Source organism: Silurus aristotelis (assembly GCF_946808225.1).
Source record: "Silurus aristotelis genome assembly, chromosome: 28".
Taxonomy (NCBI): Eukaryota; Metazoa; Chordata; class Actinopteri; order Siluriformes; family Siluridae; genus Silurus; species Silurus aristotelis.
This window is the reverse complement of record NC_139601.1, coordinates 10,102,231-10,118,855: the sequence shown is the minus strand read 5'-3', so window position 1 is coordinate 10,118,855 and position 16,625 is coordinate 10,102,231. Positions and strand designations below refer to the sequence as shown.

General features: G+C 36.6%; 1 protein-coding gene across 1 annotated transcript in view; it reads right to left on the bottom strand.

Annotated features, from left to right (window-relative positions):
* Window positions 1–1,636, bottom strand: part of fbln2 (fibulin 2) — a 71,451-nt gene extending 69,815 nt beyond the window's left edge. Inside the window, exon 1 of the mRNA XM_083534332.1 lies at window positions 1,499–1,636. The gene's annotated coding sequence lies outside the window, so the exon portion shown is untranslated. The remainder of the gene's footprint in view (window positions 1–1,498) is intronic.
* Window positions 1,637–16,625: the final 14,989 nt, after the last annotated feature.

Genomic DNA, 16,625 nt, shown 5'->3' with positions numbered 1-16,625 from the left:
TAGGGTGAGAAAGAAAATACATGTAAGGGAGTGTGCTACAGATTTCCGTTGGACCTCTTTCAATTTTCATGAAGTCACTGGCTCCATAATCAGTCTCAGCCTCGTCAGTTCAAATCTGCATTAGTTGAAATAAGTTGTTGAAACAAACTGTCCCATATTCTATAAGCTTTATGCATAAGATTGAGTTCAAGGCTATTCAATACTAAGCAAATCCTAGGGAAAAAAAAAAGGTTTTGTAACATTATTAATATAGTTTAATTTTTGTGGTCAGATTAGCAGTTCTGTCATTGTATGAAAGAACATTTGAGCCATATACTTTAACAACAGCAGAATCATTCATTAAATTCTAAACAAACTAATATTTAAATGTATCATTAATATAAATATTTCAAACACACCCTTTCACCTATAGATACTTTACAAGGATATTTGTAGAAATGCTAAAAGTTTCTATGTAAAATCGCACAAGAAAGGTTCTGTGCAGAATCCTCTTCTCAAAAAAGGTACAACGTAAACATTTTTGAATATTTAAGAAAACTCTGTTTTTCCTACCTTGACAATATCGGGGTCAATTAAAATGTACTGATCAGGTGTTATATAGGTTTAACAAAAAAACTATTTAACAAACTTATTCAAAAGTGCCAGTTTTACCAATTGGAATCGTGTCTGGAATGGCAACTTGATTTTAACCACCAGTGGAAATTGAAAAAAGAAAAAGAAAAAAAACTTTTGTAAGTGTTTGGTTAAGTTGCTTATGTATTGAGCAGCTTTGCCTTAATACTCATCTGGGGAACAGATTCTATTTTCTCTGGAGACTTTTCAAGCCCCAAGGATCTTTCAGATTTCTGCCCAGAATGAAAAAAAACTTCTTTAAGCAATCCTAACGGAACTAAGAGTAGTTCCGAATGCTGCAGAATGATGCATGTTTACATATACTAACTTGTGCCCATCTAGGTGAGTTATGTTAAGTATTAATTATTCATAAATGCAGGACAAAGATGCATTATTTTTTATGTATTTTTATTTTTGCTACAGCCTGATGCACGGCAGCATGAATGGTAGTTAGAAAATATGCTCACTACTAAAATTATCAAATTGCACAGTTTACACCGACTGATTTATTTTTCCTTATAAGAATGACTATTGCTCAGCTTGCACTTTGTAACCATTTCTATGCTGCAATACGGTTGAAATGTGTGGAACTTGTCTCGCATATTGACTGCATGGTTGTAGTATTTTTATTTTATTTATTTATTTTTATTTTTTTTTTGGGGGGGGGTGTTAATACAAATTCTATAGAGTTGGTTTTTTCTTACATATTTAACAATAGTATTGTTTTGAGCAGCACTGTGATTTTAAGACAATGAAATATTCACAGTCATTTATAACGTTCAGCAACAAAAGTAAGACGCACCAAGTGTCTAACAATGATACGATCATTTCTCCTTTATCCATTTGTGTTCTTAAAGCAGACAATCAGACACAAGTTTTCACCTACCTAGTGAAGTGTGTGTGGAGAGGGAGCTCGCGCGCCGCCAGCCTTGTGCCAAAGTTCCGAATAGCGAGTGCATGTGTGCAGAGCTTCAGCTTACACACAGCTGCTCACCACGACCCCGCGAAATGACACGAAGGGGAGGGACACACTATGTAGACCATTCCCTGCAAATGTCTTTTTTTTTTGCCAAGAACAATCATTTAAATCGTGCTTCCTCTTCTTCTTCTTTTTAGGTTAAATACCGCAATCGTATAACATGTTACCAAACAAGTTTCACAGATGTGTCGACTCAACAATTTTTTCAGCTCTGATACAATAAATTTACAGTACAAACATTCTGCTAAGGCTGAGGCATGTCAATTCCAAGGCAGCTTTTTCCCCACAAAATCAGCATATAAAATGCTCTTTACAGTCTAACGCCATGAAAAAAACTTGACAAAAAGTGTCACATAAGACATAAGATAATTACTGCAGTAATGTAAAAACATTTTTATCCATTGTATTTTTTACAATGGATAAAAATTGGATACAAATTATTGTATATTTGCTCAAGGATGTTCGAGTTGGATGTAGTTTGTTGACGGCCACATCTGTATAGTTTGGTACAGCACACAGTAAAACAAACTTCACGACCAATATACTAAATAGAACAACATAAAACAACATAAGAGAAAATACATTTACACTAGATAACACAAAATTAACTAAGACATAATGATAAATACAGTTCATACACATCACAGCTTCATTCCACTCTCAACCGTTATCCTCTATACATCTTTCAGAGTGACTGTTGCCATCACTACAACTTCTTTTAGTCTCCATTTTGTTATTGTAGGACAACATCCACTTCCTTACCTCTGATACAGTGCATACTGGGGTGGCCAAGTGCTTTGATCAAATTGTATATCCTATTTTGATCAGCTCTTAGCGTTTTTCTTTATTTGCTTCAGATTGACATTCTCTTAAATGGCAGTTCAAATAGGTTTTTCTTAGAAAATAGGATCTGTTTTAATATTAGGCAGGTAAACACCATTTCTAAATCAAATGGGTCCTAAATAGGTCAATATCTTTCCTATTTGCTGGAAATTGCTAGAAGGCTTGAATATGTACACAATAGTTTTTGAATTACTTGATTAATAACTTTTTTTGAAAATTCACTTTAAGTGAGCCTGAAATCATCATCAAATATACTGATGGAGGGAATATATATGTGTTTGCTATTTGTTGTTCAGACAACTTTTAGATAGCTTCACTGCTATAGCTGCATCTGTATCACAGTATCACAATTCCATGGAAGGCCTGTGAACATGGTAACAACTGCATCTAAAGCTATTCACATTTAAAATACTGCTTGCATGGAACAAAAACTTCAATCAGACCAGCACTTTATGGATCATGATGGCACAGCATCAAACTATTCAGTCTGCTTACATGTCTTTAGGATGTGTTTTGGAGAGCGGTTTGGATGAACAGTGTGAAATTGATGTGAGAAAAATTGCCAACATCAATTTCAGAGTCAATTTCGGAGAATTCAAGCGCTGGCATTTTTAATGTGGTAGTCACAAGCCCTTTTGGAAAAATGTTCTTCCGTAATTTATTCTAAATAGGTTGTTCTGAGAGTATGAGCTGTGTTAAAAAATACATGAGCTAAACCTATCTATGATTGCATGGAATTATTTGCCCGCTTAAGAACCTTCAGACCTGTCTTGTTTTAGAGATGAGTTGTGTTATGTGTGTGTGTGTGTGTGTGTGTGTGTGTGTGTGTGTGTGTGTGTGTGTGTGTGTGTGTGTGTGTGTGTGTGTGTGTGTGTGTGTGTGTGTGTATAAATACTAAAACAGAAATTATTTAATTAATTCACACATTAATACACATTTATTTTTGCCCTGAGCTAAGTTCCAGACTTTTGGAATAGGAACAATGAACAAACAGTGTTTCTAAGTAAAAAAATATTCATAAGACCCATCTGGCAGCCATATGTATAAGATCCACAACAGCACAAGTCATTTTAATCACACAAACTGGAGACAGTTTATCTTAATAAACATACTCATGCTCATAAATGGTTATACTTGCAGAATACTGATGGCATATACTTCCTGATGGCATGTCCAGACACTTCCCACTGTTCTAACTACATTCCTTTCCTATTTGTTTCTCTTAATTCTTATTTGAAGTTGCTTATCAGATGCTCAAGAATTTTCTGTGTTCTAAGTTCTGACACTTACACTAAATGAGGCTTGTCTAATGACATGGCTTTAACAATCCAGAGCAGACTGGATGACACGAAAGCAAATGAACTTTACTATAATCCTTGTAATTTAAGGTTTCTTTGCTAAATCTGGATCTTGGATCCAGTAATGACAGCATTGATGGGGCTAGGAGTGTGCATTGTGGGGCTGTCAGGCATGCTCACAGTAAAAAGGTGAGATTTATGGAATCCCAGTGTGATCTGTGGAAAGGGGAGTTATCCTGCAAAGAATGTCTTTTGATGAAGACAAACGAGACAGGGTCATATGGGAATTTTGGGCGGTGCACAGCTTTCACTCTTCTATTGAACAAAATTCGTATAATGTGGGGGCAAATATGAGTCACATAACGATGAGACTTATGGCACTCAAATTATATCTTCCACTGGACACAATTCAACTTTTGTTCTGTCTCTAGGAATATATGCAATTTCAAGCAACACTATAGTCTATACTATAAATGTTTGTGCCCATTTCCCATCTGTGGATAAATGCAATTCTCTTTGCATTTTAGTTTTACAAATTAAGCACTTTGCCCCTATATTTGATTAAAATGCCACTGCTAGGCCTGGGTAATCCATTTCCAAAACTCTTCTAGAAACCATAAAAGACCATAAAAGAAAGGCTTAAAGTAATGGCACTTGACAGAGTAATATTATATGCAATTTGGTCATGAATATTAATCGATTACAAAGAAAAACTGTTTTGATAACTTCTTTGAAATGTTCAATACAGCACCTGTAGTAGTGTCAATAAGACTTCATCAGATATCTTGGTGTGTTTCCAGGCATGTGACTCTAATCAACATGTTTTGAGTCACTTGACACACCAGAATGCTCAATGCACCAAGTCTTTTGCATCTATTATCAAATACATGTGCTGAGAAGCTTAGTTTCTCTAATTAGATTTTAATAGTTAAATTGTGTCTATACATTTGTCTTTTGCTAGAGTTTCATGCTGCTTGTTAAACAGACTTGTTTATGGCACTTTTCAAGTTTTAAAATGTGACATAATAAGTCACATAAAGACATTTGAGCAATAAAAATATTCTGTTTTTGTTATGAAACCCTTCACAAGCGGTAACTCAGATTATAAATGGGAACATAGAACTGTGAGGCAACAATTCCTCTATGGCCTCAATCCAGTTAAGCATCTATGACAGATTTAGGTCTAGTGTATTAGAGCACATTTAGTCAAAACAACAATGGAGATGAAATCTTTTTTAAATAATAAAAAAAAATTCACTTCAGTTTAAAGCAAAGCAATGCAGTGCAATTCAATTCAGTATTTCTAAGTTTACCCCTGTTTCCAGAGACATCTATTACAATGTTCCATGACTGTTTCTCTAATGCTTTACCAGTCTAAACTCCAGTGTAAAGCATTAGAGAAACAGTCATGGAACATTGTAATTACTAATAGTATACTGTTTTACTAATAAGTCCAGCTCTGTTAGGTGACTTTGTGTGGGGAAAAAGCAGGAATTTCCAGGATGAAAGGAAATGGGTGCAACAGTAGGGTATGGAATATCCATCAAGTGCTCCATCAATCGCAGCAGGCAGCCACAAATCTGTTGCAAATCTGTCGTTACTTTTCTATGACAATAGGCGCAGGAAACAGGAAGGGGCTCAGATTTACACACAGTCAGATTTTATTTGATAAGCTCACAATGTATTTTACAATTCAAATACATTATATCACTCATTTTCAAAAACACATTTTTTCCCCCTCAACATTATTGTGTCATTAACTGTTTATACTGAATATGAATGGCAACTTTTAGCGTGCATGAAAAAAAAAAAAAACTTTCTTTCGGCTTGTTGCTACAGCGGATCATCCGCACGTTTGATTTGGCACATGTTTTTACGCTGGATGCCCTTCCTAACGCAACCCTTCCCATTTATCCGGGGTTGGGACCGGCATTAAGAGTGGCTGGGGTTGGTTCCCTGAACGGGGATCGAAACCGGGCCGCAGCGGTGAGAGCGCCACATCCTAACCACTAGACCACCAGGGGACCTTAGCGTGCATGGAAAGACGACTTTAAATACAGATAGAGATATCTCTCAACAATCAGTAAACCTTGATAAGTAAGTAAATGATATGGATAGAAGAAGAGGGCAAAACTGTTAACATAATTTTCTACTGTAATCTCAGCTGGACTTTTTGTTTTTTATCTGTTGGTAAGCTTCAGTTAGCTCCCTACAGTCTGTCAACTGTGATAATCAGAACAAGAGAAACTATTTGTATTCATCTGCCAATGGTGGGAAAGGCACTTTCCAAGAAACTCAATTTGTCTTAGTCATTCAAATAATAAGGGCAATCAAGCAGTACCAGACAGAAGAAATTAGTTTCAGTGGAAACTGTGGGTCTTTCAAATGGCTGCTGTCACACTGTATGTCTTAAGAACACGCAAAGTATCAGGCTCTTTTCTTTCCCACATCCTGTGTATACTTTGGTTCTCTAGCTAGATACATTAAATAGCATTATAGAGAATTTGGTGTAAGTCAATTTTCTACTCAGTTGTCTTTATCTCTCATCTACAGTATTTTAATATTAATTGAATCCAGATCTGTAATCAACACAACAAAAGTAACCCCCTGTTCAAAATCTAATCCCCATTTTCTGTTATAATAACCTCCACTCTTCTGGGAAGAGAGATTTTGGAGTGAGGTTGTAAGATCTGCACTCATTCAGCCACAAGTACAAGTGTTTTAGTAAATTCAGGTAGTGCTGTAAGCTGAGGAGGCATGAGGCACAGTCAGCATTTAGAATTCATCCCAAAGATGTTTAACATCTCCCACTTGAGATCCCCCACTCCATTTCATGTAAATCATAGCTTGTTTTGTGCACAGGGGCATTGTGCACTAATGTGTGTGCACAGCATTGGATTTCATGAGTAATGCCTCTGTTGACTACCTGCTGCCATGGTCATCTAACAACAGACATTTAATTAGTTAGAGCATAGGTTATATCAAATAAAATGGTACATTAAACAGATCATTACAGTATCTGAAGATTTATGTGATTTCCATGAAAATAATTGAATGAAGACATGCTTATAGTACAAGAAGACAGATCACATGTAATTATAGAACAGATATAAAAAGTAGTTACATTGATATAGAGCTACTGATATGATCAGAGCATTTTGTGGAATTTTTAAGGATGTGTGACAGCTTTAAATATTCTTCTAATTATTCCTTATCCCTTCTGTCCCTTATCAGTGCAGACACCAATTATAACTTCAGTTGCAGTTTCAGGGGTTAGCTATAATGTTTCTAAAGTTAATTCAAAAATTCCCTCTGAAATAGGGTTACTGGTGATACCCTGAGGCTAGAGAAGGAAGTGGATGAAGGCTGTTTTGAAACACGGCAGATTTTGTTCTTCGCTGTTGGTGTTTTGACTAATGGTGATTGAGAAACACTTTACGCAATAGGATAACTTCTTAGCTAAAGTTGTCAGCGTCTGCTCACAATAACGTTTTGATTTCAAGAAATATGTATTCCTTGCATGCAGATTTTCAACATGATTTGGATAGGAAAAGTGCATATATGTACTTTGTGTGTGTGGGTGTGTGTGTGTGTGTGTGTGTGTGTGTGTGTGTGTGTGTGTGTGTGTGTGTGTGTGTGTGTGTGTGTGTGTGTGTGTGTGTGTGTGTGTTTGTGTGAGACATAGAGGTTAGAGAAAGAGAAATGCAACTATTCTTTCATTTTTATAAGGATACTAGATGGAAACTTTTGTGTTCATGACCTTGCTGTCAAACTTCGGCATTGTACATGAAGCCAAAATAGCTGCATTTTTTCTTTATCAAATCAAATCAAATTTTATTCGTCACATACACATACATACAGGGTACGACATGCAGTGAAATGCTTTAATATGTACTAACATTTTTTGTTACTATTAAAGAGGCAACACTCCAGGGTTGCTAGTACATATTGAAAATTATCAGAGGCCAGATGAAAGTCAGGTGAACATTACTGGGGTTTATGTGTAGAAATGAAATAAAAAAGGAATGAGACTGCTTGTTAGGTCCTGACTCTTAGGAGTCAATGAGCAATTAGTGAAAGTTGCAATCATTGTCAATTTGAAGGAGCTTTCAAAGGCTGTAAGGGACAGAATTAAACAAAATGACAGCATAATTGAAAAACAAAAAAGCACTCGAAAGACTTGCAGGATGACCTAAAAGCTGCAGGAAGGACAGAGACCTACTGTATAAGCTATAAACTGAAAGCTAGTAGCTCAGGAGTTAATATGCTGGAATTCTGATTGGAAGCTCATGAATTCAAATCCCAGCAACACCAAACTGCCATTGACTGGGCTTTTGGGCAAGTCCCTTAACCCTCAACTTCTCAGATAAGTATAAGTCATTCTGGATAAAGGCATCTTCCATATGACATAAATGTGTATAGACTGCACCACACTCATCTCCATTCCTTCTTCACAAAATTGGACATGGGGTATATTGGTAGAAGAATGCTGAGGATGGAGCCACCAGGAAGGAGGAAAAGAGGAAGGCCAGGGAGGAGGTTTATGGATGTGGTGATGGAAGACATGGGGGTAGTTGGGTTGAAAGAGGCAGATGTACAGGACAGAGTAGTATGGAGACGGATAATCCGCTGTGGCGACCCCTGGTAAGAGAAGCCGAAAGAAGAAGAAGAAGAGGACGAGGAAGAATAATAATAAGAGAAGTCTAATTCAGTAACGATACATACTATATGTCAGTATGTATTAAAGCAGGGTGACATGTAGTGTAATATTCTTTAAGTCTAAAACTGTCAGGGATCCACCTGCCACGCCCCCTTTGGTGGCTCTCTATGCCTCCGCTCTCCCTAGAGCTCCAGGTTTAACCACGCACACCTGGAGCTCATCATCATTCATGCGCCCACTCTCTCTGGAGCTCCAGGCCTAATCACGCACACCTGAAGCTCCTCATCACTCCACCCTGCTTCTATATAAGCTCTTCATTCACTCCCACTCCCCGTTTGTTATTGTATGTGTTGGATTGTTCGTGCTATCTATGTTCACGTGTGCAGGTCTTCACACAGAACTCTACTTGTCCGTTCCATCCGGACTCGACAATCCCATACCGGCTGCGCGTGCATCTCGGGTCAGCTAGCGCACTTCGGACTCTCTCAACCGTAGGACTGCCGTGTGTGTGTGTGTGTGTGTGTGTGTGCTCGTGTCTCTCTCTCTCCCTCACACTTGCATTAAAACCCAAGCGAGCTGTACTCCGGCTTCCGCCTTCGGTTTCGCTCGCACCCTGACAAACACTGTGACATGTCTTTTTTACATGTAGGCATTCTTAAGTATTACTTGTTCTTGTACCAGCTAACCAGTGTAACCACATTTCTACCACAAATTCCCTTTCATGTACCCAGTCTGTTATTAAATATGGTTAGCTCTGTCTAATGAAAGATGAGGCAAACCATTGCAAAGCACGATAACTCTTTCTGGGTGCTTTCCAGTACTTTAAAGCAACTGTTTTAATTCACTAAACTTTTAACTGGATTCATAACCTTTAGCGTCATCTCTGTTCTGCCTACAATCTACTGGATTCTTGTGGAAAAAGATCTCTCCAAAACAGGTGCAATCCATGAAATTATTTCACTAATGTAAGTGTCAGGTGAATTCGCAATGCTAGTGTTAAATTAGTTTAGACATTTAAAATGTTTACAATATTTAACAATGCAGTAGGGAAATCTCACAGGAGATCTGGGATGATTTATATTGGACATGAACTGCACATATGCAACACTTGCATTGAGTGAAGGTTCAATACGTACTTTTTTTCCTTGTTTGTATATATACATTGTGTTGTGTAAATACTGTATAGTATAGTATGTGTCTATTCTTTTATATATTTGCATTTATTTATTTATTTGCTGCTGTAACAAATTTCCCCACTGTAGGATGAATAAAGTTTTATCTTACCTATCAAGTTATATTTTAAAATGTTAGTAAAAACTTTATATTGATTGTTTTGAAAGTTATTTGAAAGTTATAAAGTTTTTTTGTATATACTGTCTTTTATTGATTATTTACTTCATTTTCTGTAAATCAGGGGCACACACACTTTTTCAGCATGCGAGCTACTTATAAAATGACCAAGTGAAAATGATTTACCTAATATAAAACTGCATAAATAAATATAATTTTTTATTTTATGCACCTGCCATACACGGATCAAGAGTCGGAACCCAGTAGTAAAGTATATACTCTTTATTTTGCCTTTATTTGGGAGGGAGAGGGAGTGAGTGTGCTGAGTGCAGGAGGGAGGCGTGGCTGGTGGTTCTCTGACACTACCCACACTACCTTTGTGATCGACCGGTGGATCGCGATCAACGTATTGGGCACCCCCGCTGTACATGTCCTGTTTCATTCTGTAACTAAAGAGGTAACCGTTTCTTGGACCATCAAGGACCTATAATAACATTCAGGGGCAGGTGTGTTTAGAAGGTCTGCAGTGGCCTTACAGAGGTTTGGTGACCACCACAGATAGTTGATAAACTAGGTTAATGATTTTTTATTCTCTGTACAATAAAACAAAACACTCGGCACCAAACTTAGAATGTAGAGGTTGAATATTATATATATATATATATATATATATATATATATATATATATATATATATATATATACTGTGTGTGTGTGTGTGTATATATATATATTGTATGTGTGTGTGTGTATATATATATATATATATATATATATATATATATATATTATTTATTTATTAGTGGTGCTGCCAGACTATGGTGGTGCATGACTTAACACTTCTACTAACTCCAGCCAGTAACAACTTCAATGTAAAGTCAGAAGAGTGCAACCATGAGTGCATAATGTTTTTTCTGCATACTGAAATTCAAAACTTCGTTTTATATACCAGGCAAAATTGCATATGCAAGCACCCAAACAAGACACACATAGCCTACAATTATTTTCATAAGCAATCACAGGAAAGTGAAACCATAACTCTAAGCAAAGGGATTTAAGAATGATTTGTATTTTCATTCATGATGTTTTGTTCATGGAGAATTCCACCACTGTCTAGATGATCAAATAGGCAATAAGGTGTCCAGATGGCATGAGACAACCCGGATAGAGATTTTAATAAGTGTGCCGAACTTAACAACTTTTAACCAGGTGGGCTACCATAGACACCCTAGCCAGAAAAAAACAGGAAATCAACATTTGCAATGTGGATCATGATTAATAATTAGAAATGCTGTGTAAAATTATATTGTCCTGTCTTTTATTTTATATCTTTTAGTTCCGTGCTCCTCTTTTCAAAGAGGAAAATGAGCTGTAATAACACCGGGCCAGAGAATGATTTTGTGATCCCACACTGGCTGTTTTTTCAGTATTTCCTGTGTCTTGATAGCTTCATGATGCTCTTTAGCTAGGAGATTACAGGGGTATCCACATCTGTGATGAGGTAATCCACTTCATTCTTATTATTATGGGAAGTCTTTGCAAGTGTGTCAGAAAAGAGCAGTGGGAGACTAATGCCCTACTCCATTACTGCCGCTGCATTGTGTTTAGGCCGAAAAGCAAAACATCTTTTGATAAAAAGGAGCTGGAGCATGGTGTGATCAAACTGCAAAATGTCTCAGACACCATGTATGCGCCACTGCATTATGTATAACACAGCAGCATTTGAACTCTGTCTGAAAAAATGAAACGCTCATAAATCTTAATTTTCAAGTTCCAGCTGTTGGACAGAATATTGTAACATTTCATAGCAGGAGGTTTTGGTGTGACAGGACCAGATGCTATTAGCACTGCTCAGTGATTTCTCATGGATAAAAGCTCTTTGGGATTGTAACGGGGAAAATTTCAAAATTAGCTTCTTAAAATCGTACCATATTACTGCTGTATAAAATGTATTGAATTAAAATAATTTGTGGTTAATTTATGGTTATAAAATCACATAGGAATTAACTTACAGTGCAGTAGCTATGTGAAAATTATAGATATGTTTTTATTACATTTATTTATATTACATATTAAAAAGATCAGATGTTCAATAAATTAATCTAATACTGAGAATAGAAGACAGAATTACTAAAATCGCATCAGAGATGTCTTAGTGCTAATATGAAATTATGTAATAAACTCAAAACCATGGAATTATCTCTAAATATCTTTAAATAACCTCCCTGTCCAATAACTATCCACATCCAGATCAGTGTTTCATGGCACATTTTGTAAGCAGATGCACTTCATACTGTACAGAACTGACAAGCATCCACCTCTCAGCCTCTGATTAAAATGTACAAATTACATACAGACACTAATCCTTTTACCGAGAGGTTCCTATATGCTTATAATTGTAATCATAGGTGTTACTTGCCTTTTTTTGTGAAATATGCTACAGCTTTAATTATTACACTTAACTGAGCATATAACATGAACATTTCTCAGGTTGTTATTGTATATTTACAAGCAGTTTGCCAAGCTGTGAGTTTGACTGTAAAATTCCCTTAAAAATACATTTAAGAAATCAGCAATATCTTGGCATAACGTGTTTATATGAATTAATTAACAGTTTTGAGCTAATTATATGATTTGACTATAATATGATTTGACTCTTGCATATTTATAGATAATACTATCTTATCTTATATGCCAGTGTCTAATTATTGCTGATGTTTACTGGCTGTGACACTATTAAGTACAGAAAGAGGAAATACATTTTAGTCAACCAGTGCATGAGTACATTTAGATCACTGTATAATCACGATTATAAACACGGATCATGATAATGTGTGACTCTGTGTAATTGTGTGAAACATTCCCATGCACGTCATTTGATATTACTGCACCATGCAGACACATAATTCCACATACATACCGCATAGAATAACAGAGATCTATCTATTTAAAACAAAAGTTATTTTATATATATATATATATAATACTATGGTTTATTTGTCACATATACATAACAGCACAGTGAAATCATTTTCTTCACAAACTCCAGCTTGTTCAGCAGCTGGGGTCAGAGCACAAGGTCAGCCATGATACAGAGCACCTGGACACAGAGGACTAAGGGCTTGAACCCCCGAAATTCTTATCAGAAACCCAGCACCTCAACCACTGAGCTAATATGTTTTAATGTTTAATAATAATAATAAAAAAAAATGTGCAGTCCGCCACTTGTGTTGCAAAAATGTGTGAAATGGAATATGAACGTACAGATGCGTCATGTTTTGCTTTTGCGTTTGTATAATGTGAGAAATGCACATCTCATGTAACTCAATAAAAGTGATCTGAGGACATTTAAGGTAAAGTTTGTTTGACATCCTGCACAAATTGCACAGTCCTGGCGCTCACACAATGCATTTAAAGGTGTGTGTGTGTGTGTGTGTGCGTGCGTGCGTGCGTGCGTGCGTGCGTGCGTATATACGTATGTTTGCCAATTGGTCACAGATGGTTGGCACCTAGATGGATTTTTGTAATCACTTAATCTTAATCTTAAACTGTTCTATCTTATACACATAGGCTCTCTTTGGTCCATTTATAACACTTCACATACCTTTAGTTTATCTAGCTGGGGATTCTGATTCTTGTCTTGCCAAGAACACTTGCACAGATATTGAGAACTTCAGACAGGTTTGGTGTCTAAGCTGAAGCCAATATTCACCACAGACTTTAAAACCCATTTGCACAAGGCATCTGGCAGCATTTGTCACTCTATATATTTGTATTTCTCATACTTAAACAGTTACATACTGCCAGAAAATATTTTTTTGAATAGGGACCTAAATGCACCAGTTTTTAGTAGAGTCAAACATTAAACAGAACTTTAGTGTCAGTGTATAATAACAGCAGAATTCCAGACAATATGAAGTTTAGTGGCAGAAACCTTAGGGGGCCAGTGAATTAAAAAGTACTAGAGTCCTGCTTTCTCATGAGAGATGTCATTGTATTCTTTAGCAACTAGTCAACTCCAAAGTGCTTTAAGTTTTAGAAAGTAATTCCGATCCTACTTTGCTTTCCGTAAATGGTGCAATTAAGCTGCTATTGAAGATGACAACAATGCTCCCTTGTTGAGTCGAACTTCAAGCCTTTCCTGAATGAGACAACCCAATTTTCCTTTCCCATTATGGAAGCTCTTAATAGCTAAATGTACATACCATACAGAAAAAAAATCCTCATTGCTGCATTTTAGAGGACATTCTCTGGCTGGGTGAGGTTTCTCAACTCTTACACAGTGGTTTTTGGAAGACTGTGCTGGAGTGAAATAAATATACAATTGCAGCACATTTTGAAACACACCATACCCTCTAACATGGCCCTTGTGTTGATGTAGGCATCTGCAGCTGACAATTTTCTGAGGGACCTGCTTTAATGGGTCAGTTAATTCCACTCTGCACATTGCTCAAGTATCCTGGTGTTTTCCTTCCTTATCATTCCTTCTTCTATGCTCTGGCTTACTTATGATCCTTTTTTTTTTTAATTCCAGGATTAAGAAAGAAGTCAGTTCTTTTGTGTAAAAGCTGAGTGCATAAAATCCCTAAAGGTAACCAGGGTTAGAAGAGTCAGGGTCAAAAAACACTGCTGTCAGAAGTAGACCAGGCTCCAGTACAACTATAAAGCATTTATCACAGATCTGCATTCCAAACAATACCATAGCCATCTGTGCCTGGTAGGCAAAAATGGTCTATACTCTGGGAATGATGACATACTCTCACTACCCTGTCAATGACAATGACATTAACCAGTTGTGGGTGGGGGGAAGTAGAGCAAAAAAGATTAGTTTGAGGAAAATGCTACAATCTTGGATGAAGTCCTTAATATATCCTGTTTATTACATCAGACATATGCTTTATAAAAAATAAAATGCAGCTATTAAATTAAGGTTCTTGGAATATTTGGCACCATAAAGGTCTTTCTTAAGGCCAGGGGATTTTGGTCTGGAGAATGGGGTCTTTCTGTCTAAGTTTGTCTTGGCTGGTCTTTAGTAAGATTGATTATTATTTGGGTTTGTTCCAGAGATCTGGCTAGCTGCCAGGCTAGGATAGGCCAGTGATGATGAAAGTGCAGCCATCCGCTCAGTGGCCTTTGTAGCTGTATGGTTTCCTGCTGTTGTATTTTTGATATATGCAATACCTTTATTACTGTGTATAATTTTCCATGATCACAAGTATCTTGAAATCAGCCAGAGACACATCTCATACATAGCAATGTAATGCCCTTTAACTGTACTTTTATGAACTTAACATAACAAACAATTTTAGAGTGACCGAGTGACTTCATAAGTGTACACATAAGTGTAACACTCCCCCCTCCCCCAACACACACACAGACAGACAGACACACACACACACACACACACACACACACACACACACACACACACACAAATAATACTATCTTTATATGTTTGCATTCGTGTTGACTTCTTGAAATGACATTGGATCAATACAAAGAACACAGACTTTGTTAGTAACTGTATCGTTCCAATTCTTTATGTAAGCCAGCTTTTTAACTACACGAAGCATTTCGTATCTGCGAATACGGACAACAGGGTGTGTTTTATAGACCAGCCCAGAAACACATGATCCTTTTGCAGCCACCTGCTGGTACACGGCATATATTGCAGCTCTTATGAATAGTGGAGAGCCATCGAGGATAACTGGCTATAATAATAAACATAAAATAAATAATAAGAGTCAAATAATACCTATTTAATATACGGGTATGATCACAATCAACTATCCTCTCTTTACTAAAAAGAAAACACTCTAAAGCCACTTAAAATGTTAATTTTTTTCTAAAGATTTCCTTTCAGCTAAGACGCCCAAGTGAGTTCTTTCTTTCAGTAGATTACTTCCCTAACAGAGAGTTAGTCAGATACAAAAAAGCCATATAATGTTAATGATGCTAATGCAGCAAGGCAAGAGAGTACCTAATCTGTTGAGCCTAAATGTGCAGTTCAAACTGTGACTGGATTTAAAGCAAAGGCTTAAAGCTGGGTCGCTCTGCTTCATTCTCTTTCATGCCATGACAGTCTCATCAATAATGTAAAATTTGGGCAAAGTGGGATAAGAGGGCACACACTCCAGTAGTCTCAATATAAATACCAGCTGCATGACAGACCATGCCCATATTCCCCCAGCTTGCATGCACAAGAATAACATTTATTTATAAGTGCATCAAATAGTTATTGTTTAGATGTTAGATGATAGTTAATTTCTTTGGTGGTGTACAGTTTTCAGAGAAATACCCCCACCACCATAACTAGGAAAGTCAAGTCAAGTGTACACAGTGGTACACAGTACACAGTAAAAATGAGACAACGTTCCTTTAGAACCCTGATGCTACACTAGACAAGGAGTTATCTTTGGGAAGATTAGAATCTTTAAGCCAAAGGTTTCTCAGTGTTCCTGTGTCGTTTTCTTCACAGAAGAGAGAAAATCCAAAAGAGACTCAAAACAAGCCCCCAAAGCAAAACAATGCACTCAGATCCACACTACCCATGTTTTGATCTATATATAACAAAAACAACCTAATTTAACAAGCCATTCGCAATGTTTACACCTACTAAATTAAGAAAGATGTTTAATGAAAGCACTGAGCCATTAGTGAAGCTACCAATTCATACCTTTCAAAGAACCTTAAAAGTGAGAGGAGATTTACATGGCTTAATTATAGCTATAGATAAGCATACATGTATACAAACTCTACATTAAGAGAGAGAAACAAAATGTGTTTATCATTACATGTAATAAAAGTGATGTAATGAGTTAATGAAATAAATAAAATGATCAAAGATTGAAATGTAATGAAAGCAGTGTTCACAGTTAAAAAGAAAATGAAATTACTTTTTTTTTCTCAACAAATAAGGGACTTTACTTTGAATTGTCGCTCT